The sequence below is a fragment of the Chlorocebus sabaeus genome, chromosome 12 (genome assembly GCF_047675955.1).
Source record: "Chlorocebus sabaeus isolate Y175 chromosome 12, mChlSab1.0.hap1, whole genome shotgun sequence".
NCBI lineage: Eukaryota > Metazoa > Chordata > Mammalia > Primates > Cercopithecidae > Chlorocebus > Chlorocebus sabaeus.
Genome location: NC_132915.1, coordinates 25,337,482 through 25,344,614, shown reverse-complemented (window position 1 = coordinate 25,344,614; position 7,133 = coordinate 25,337,482). Strand labels below are relative to the sequence as shown.

At 42.5% G+C, this 7,133-nt stretch overlaps 1 pseudogene; it reads left to right on the top strand.

The window, feature by feature from the left end:
* The first annotated feature begins 6,136 nt into the window (after positions 1–6,136).
* Positions 6,137–6,556, top strand: LOC119624237 (nucleoside diphosphate kinase B pseudogene; annotated as a pseudogene).
* Positions 6,557–7,133: the final 577 nt, after the last annotated feature.

Genomic DNA, 7,133 nt, shown 5'->3' with positions numbered 1-7,133 from the left:
GGCGGATTACCAGAGATCGCGAGTTCGAGACCAACCTGACCAACATGGAGAAACCCCGTCTCTACTAAAAATACAAAATTAGCCAGGCGTGGTGGCGCATGCCTATAATCCCAGCTACTCGGGAGGCTGAGGCAGGAGAATCACTTGAACCCGGGAGGTGGAGGTTGTGGTGAGCCAAGATCCTGCCATTACATTCCAGCTCGGGCAAGAAGAAAAACGGAGTTTTTCTTTGAAACTCCGTCTCAAAGAAAAAAAATAGTTTTTAAAAAATACCGTGTAGTACTATGTAGTTGTTTAAAATTTCCCAAAGCAATAGCCTTTGGAGAGAGCAGCAGGGAAACTTATATTTCACAGCATTCTCTTTTGTATGTGTACCGTTTAACTTTTGTACTGTGTATGTATTGCTTAATTTAAAAAATACGTATATTATTTAATTTATTTTTTGAGGCAGGGTCTCACTCTGTTGCCCAGGCTGGAATGCAGTGAAATCATGGTTCACTGCAGCCTCAACCTCCTCTGCTCAAGCGATCTTCCCACCTCAGCCTCCTGAGTAGCTGGGATTACAGACATGTATCGCCATGCCCAGATAATATTTTTTTCTTTTTTCTTTTTTTCTGTAGAAATGGGATCTTGCTATGTTGCCCAGGCTGGTCTCACATTCCTGGGCTCAAGTGTTCCTCCTGCCTCAGTCTCTCAGTGTGCTGGGATTACAGGCGTGAGCCACCGTGCCTGGCCAAATATATGAATTTTTAAAAATGAAAAGTGAAACTAAGGTTGAAGTCGTAACAATTGCCAACATTTAGTGTGGTGGTTATTCTATAGGCCAAACATTGTTCCAAGAGATTTATTGAATCAACTCATAAAATTTTCACAAAAATTAAAGGGGAAAGAACTATCACTATTTAATTGCACAAAGAGAGAAACTGAGGGAGGTCCACAGAAGTTAAATAAGTAGGTTGGATTCCAAGCCCAATAAAGGCCATTAGTGGGACAATTGGAAAGATTTGAATAACGGTTGTAGATTAGATCGGGGATCTGCAAGCTTTCTTTGTAAAGGGCCAGAGAGTAAATATTTTAGGCTCTGTAGACCAAATGGTGAGAGAACCTCAGCAGGTCTCTGTCACAAGCAGTAAATTGTGCATGTGCAGTACAAAAGCAGACACAGACGTGTGAACAAATGAGCACGTTGAGTTCTGATTAATGTATCAACATTGAAACATGAATATCATATGACTTTCATGTGTTAAATAGTTCTTAACTGGCTGGGTGTGGTGGCTCATGCCTATAATTCCAGCACTTTGGGAGGCCAAGGCCACTGGATCACTCGAAATCAGGAGTTCGAGATCAGCCTTGCCAACGTGATGAAACCCCACCTCTACAAAAAGTAGCCGGGTGTGGTGTCACATGCTTGTAATCTCAGCTACTCAGGAGGCTGAGGCATGAGAATCATTTGAACCTAGGAGGTGGAGGTTGCAGTGAACCGACATCGTGCCACTGCACTCCAGCCTGGGTGACAGAGCAAGAAGAAAGAAAGAGAAGAAAGGAAAGAAAGAAAAGAAAGAAAGAAAGTGAGAAAGAAAGAGAGAAAGAAAGAAAAAAAAAAAGACAGAAAGAAAGAAGAAAGAAAGAAAGAAAAAGAAAGAAAGAAAAGAGCTTAACTATCTAAAAGCGGCCGGGCGCGGTGGCTCAAGCCTGTAATCCCAGCACTTTGGGAGGCCGAGACGGGCGGATCACGAGGTCAGGAGATCGAGACCATCCTGGCTAACACAGTGAAACCCCGTCTCTACTAAAAAATACAAAAAAAAAATAACCGGGCGAGGTGGCGGGCGCCTGTAGTCCCAGCTACCCGGGAGGCTGAGGCAGGAGAATGGCGAAAACCCGGGAGGCGGAGCTTGCAGTGAGCTGAGATCTGGCCATTGCATTCCAGCCTGGGCGACAAAGCAAGACTCCGTCTCAAAAAAAAAAAAAAAAAAAAAAAACTATCTAAAAGTATTCTTATCTAGGGGGCCCTGCAAAAATAGATGGTGGGCTGGATTTGCCTGAGTCTCAGGCCCCAATTTCCCACCCCCCTGGGTAAGATAACGGTATTGGTCTTTGCACTCTGGTTATGTGAGAGAATGTCCTTATTTTCAGAAAACACTACACACGAACGTATTTACAGTGAAAACGTCATTCTGTTTCTAACTTGTCTGCCGAGTGCTTGTCTAGCCTCTGCTTGCACAGTTCCCTTGATGAGGAACTCATTTTACCAAGTGGCTTATTTTCTTACAGGACAACATAGAAGATTATTTATCAGATAAAATATATATATACTTCCATGTGAGACAAATGCTAGAATAAATACAATTATTTTAAAGTGAATGAAATTGACCTTTTGATAACAAGACTAAAAAATCGGCGTTTTTCAGGTGCAAAGTGAGATTGCAAGCAGCCCAGCGAGGTGGAGCCAATGTTTAACCAGTCCTCCACCTAGTGGCCAAAGCTTGAATGAACTACTGTGGAATGACCAAAGTCTCCCTCCAGAAGGGCCAAGGGCAGAGGAAAAAATAAGTTAAATTAACTTTATTTTGACAACGAGTAGAATAGAAATTCATGATTTTAAATGTACAGGAAAAGTAGATGATTATTTTTCTAGCAAGAAACTGAACATATTTTTTCTTATGTGAGGAAAATAATTTCCTAGGTTGAACCCAAATTCTATAACAGATCAGTTGTAAATAAAATTATATTCTCAATGCAAACAAATATTGCTTACTTAATTCCTTCCTGAAGACAATTTTACAAGGAAAGAAACACAAAATTATGAAATTCCAAATGGCTTGCTTGAATCACCTCAGCTCCTGGGAAGATAAAAAGTAAAGATCTGTCCATTGGAAAGGTATCTGTAACTTGTGGAAATACGAGAAAATAATGAATGCCTATGAACATATTAAATTTAACCTAGGAAGTTTGAATGTAATTCAAAGCATTTTACATACTCACCAAATGTGAAATTCAACAACACTGCTTACAGTTGGCCAATTATTTTAGATTCCTATGGACACATACGTGATTCAAACCATACAGCTTGCTCTAGCTTATGTAAACCAACTACAAGTCAATGGACATCACTCCCTCTTCCAGGATTACAGAGTCAGGTGAGATCATCAGCAGGGAAATTGGGCAGATGGTGCTGTAATGGTTCCATGACAGATGTTAAGAGTCAAGGCTTAGAAATCTAGAATCTCAGGGGCCGAGCGCGGTGGCTCACGCCTGTAATCCCAGCACTTTGGGAGGCCGAGGCAGGCGGATCACAAGGTCAGGAGATCGAGACCATCCTGACTAACACGGTGAAATCCTGTCTCTACTAAAAATACAAAAAATTAACAGGGCATGGTGGGCGGGTGGGGGCTGTAGTCCCACCTACTTGTGAGGCAGGAAAATGGCGTGAACCCGGGAGGTGGAGCTTGCAGTGAGCCGAGATCCCGTCACTGCACTCCAGCCTGGGCCACAGAGCAAGACTCCGTCTCAAAAAAAAGAAGAAAAAAAAAAGAAATCTAGAATCTCAGGTTTGGAAGGGCACCCTAAAGATCACCTTGCTTGGCCAGCTGACTGATCTTTGAATCCCTTTTTTGACATTTCCAGCAAAGAATATTCAATCTTGTTTAAGCCCTGAGAGTAATGGGCAGCTCAAGACTACGTCCCAAGGTTCTTTCCATTCTTGCCAAGTTGGAATATCTCTTGAGCAGCCAAAATTGTTCTTGCAGACTTTCACCTCTAACCCGCTGGTACCCCTTTCAAGAACAAGTCTACCATGTCTGCGTAGGAAAGTCTTCACATATTTGAAGATAACTACTATGTCCCACTGAAGCATTTTTAAAAAATCTGGATGAAGCATTTTCAGTTCTTCATATCTCACTGTTTTGTTATCTACTTAAACCTTTCATGCTTTTCCACATTGGTCTATTAAGTCATGCATCTACTCATCAATTTTTTCATTAGTATTTATAGATCCAACTGTTGGAGTTGTCTTCTACCTCTATTGAATTGCATGTTTCTAAAGTAAGTCCATCCTTTTAACCCACTGAAGTCTTTGGATCCAGAATTTTTCTATGTCCACCAACTTTGTATCATTTCAAGTTTGAGTCTATTTCTGTTCAAATTCTGTCACTAGAATTTTCCCATGCTTTATTTAATCCTTACAACAACCTGTTATTAAGTGAAGTTATCTTGAAAGTGATAGTGATTGGCAGTCAGGCAATAGTTAATCCATTTTATAGAGAAAATAAAAAGCAGGTGACCGAGCTAGTCATTCAAAGATGGTATCCAATGAACCATGACTCTCAGTTTTCATGCCTACTCCCAGTGTGGTCCCCTTTCACATTAAACCTGGGCTTGACCTGTGGCTCAGTTGGTAACATTGTCTAGGTTGAATGGGATTTCTTTTTTTTTTTTTTTTTTGAGATGGAGTCTTGCTCTGTCGCCCAGGCTGGAGTGCAGTGGCATAATCTTGGCTTGCTGCAACCTCTGCCTCCTGGGTTCAAGCAATTCTCCTGCCTCAGTCTCCCAAATAGCTGGGACTACAGGCACATGCCACCAGGCCCAGCTAATTGTGTGTGTGTGTGTGTGTGTGTGTATTTTTAGTAGTAGAGACGGGGTTTCACTGTGTTAGCCAGGATGGTCTTGATCTCCTGACCTCATGATCTATCCTCCGCGGCCTCCCAAGAGTGTGATTTTTAATTGCCTTTTGAGTCAAATCATTCAGCTGGTAATAGATGAAACTTATGTCCTCCTCACTAAGAAATGACAAACACAGTCACAATACTAAACAATGATATGAATGAAGCAGAATTGGAAATTATTTTGTGGGCAAAATGTAAATTAGAGCACATCTGAATGTTTTATTCAATTGGAATATATCCCAATGTTAAACTTAGAAAGTGAATAAAGCATATTAAATTGATTTGTCTCTGCGAATTTTAGAGTGTATAACTAGATTTGTCCATATCTGAAGAGTCATGAACAGTGCCATTCAATCCAATTATATAAATTTTACAGGCATCTTGCTGTGACAACAATTGAAAACAACTATTTTGCTTCCCTAAAATTATCATATCTTTAGGACAATAAAAATATTTTCACATTTTAAATTCGTGGGGACTTTTTTTCTGCCCATAAAGAGATTGATAAATATATTGATAATTCTTGGAAGGAATTTGTCTTTAAGGGGAAAAAAGGTATCTGATTTGCCTCTATTTTATTTGAAGACAGAGCTGAGCTTGCTTGAAGACATGTAGAGACATACAGCTTCTGGATCAAAGAGAGATCATGACGTAATCAGGACTCTTTGATGCAAGTAACAGCAACTGACTGGGGCTATCTAAAATCAGCTCTCCACTTCCAGAGGACATGCCAGTACTGAAAGCCTCTGCTATCACTGGGTACCATCACCATGTGGCACATGGTGAAAGATGCTAACTGCCCTTCAACTCTGGTCCCTGGGCATTGGATTAGCCAGCTTGGGTCATGTGCCCCTGCCTCCATGATGGGCATGGAGGAGGAAGACTTCATCCTGATATTCCTTGGTAAGAGTTGAGTTACCACATCTCACTGACACCACACAAGGTGGAGAATTCCTGCAAATTAAAATGGGGGGTTGGATGTGGGGACAGTCTGAATTAAAATAAAAGCTCTTTACAATATCACCTCTACAGTGTTGGTGGTTTTGACTTAAGGGCCCAGCTCTGACCTACATCTCCCAGAACATTTTTGTTCTTCACATCAACTGTCCTGCCCCACTGCTTCTTCCTGCCCAAGCCTGTCCCATTATATTACCTAAGTATTCATGATTCATCACTAACTCATTCTCTCCCATCCACCCCCACCACCACCACCACTACTATCTCCTTCCAATTCCAGTTGGATTTTTCTCCCCAAGTCATGGGAAATTCATCACTGGTGTATGAAGAAGGAAGCACAAGAATGGGAAGGAGTGAGGCGGGGGCTATCTGCAGAGGAAAGTTCTTGTTCTCGCTGCCAAGGCTGAAGCAGGGGCAATATGTGTTCTAATGCCTATGACAGGAAATCTGGGTGCAGGTCACTGCAGCTCTCAGCTCCTGCAGTTCAGCCACTGCCTGCCCCACCAGCTTCCCAGACCATGTCCAATCTCGAGCTCACCTTCATCACCATGAGGCCACACAGCGTGCAGTGGGGCCTGCTAGGCAATGTCATGAGGCACTTTGAGCTGAAGGGATTCCACATTTGGGCCTCTGAGGAACACCTGAAGCAGCGCTACCCTGACCTGAAAGACTGTCCATTCCTCTCTGGGCTGGTGGAGTGCATGAACTCAGGGCCAGCCATGGCCATGGAGGGGGTGCTGAGTGTAGTGGAGACAGGCCGAGTGATGCCTGGGGAGACTAATCCAGGGGATTCTAAGCCAGGTACCACTGGCAGGGACTTCTGCATTCAGGTTGGCAGGGACATCATTCATGGCAGTGACTCAGTAAAAAGTGCTGAAAAATAAATCAGCCTATGGTTTATAGCTCCATGTCCCCAAATACCCTCGGCCCTGGGAAGCCAAGACAGTTGATGGTACTACATATTTCCAAAGTCAGATTCTGTGGGTGGGAAAAACTTAACCTGAAGAGCAGGTTGATTACAAGTCTTGTGCTTATGACTGGGCCTATGAACAAGAGGTGGACACAGCAGCAGTCTCCTTCAGCACTGCTTGGAGTGTCCCTGGACATGGCTCTTCATTCTATTGACTTGGAAGCAACAGGATTGATCATTCTTTTCTAAAGGATATTCACCAATAAAGCTGGAAACTGGAAACAAACAAACAAACAAACGAAAAGGAATCTGAATGCATATGTGATGTAAATGGGTCAAAGATGGGCCCTGTTTCTTGGTCCTCATGTGTTCACTTCTTCGTAGCAGGCTAGGACCATGAACTCGAAGTCCACCAACACCGATTCAAATTTTTACACATATTACTTTAAATATAGCCCCATAAGCCTATTTTTAGACAATTAGCGCCTGACTTCTTTGCACACCCTATAAAACTGCACCCAACACCCATTCACCATATATAAGATACATCCTGTAGCTACTAAAAACCCCAACAGACCTGCTGCTCTTCAGAACTCTCTGACCCA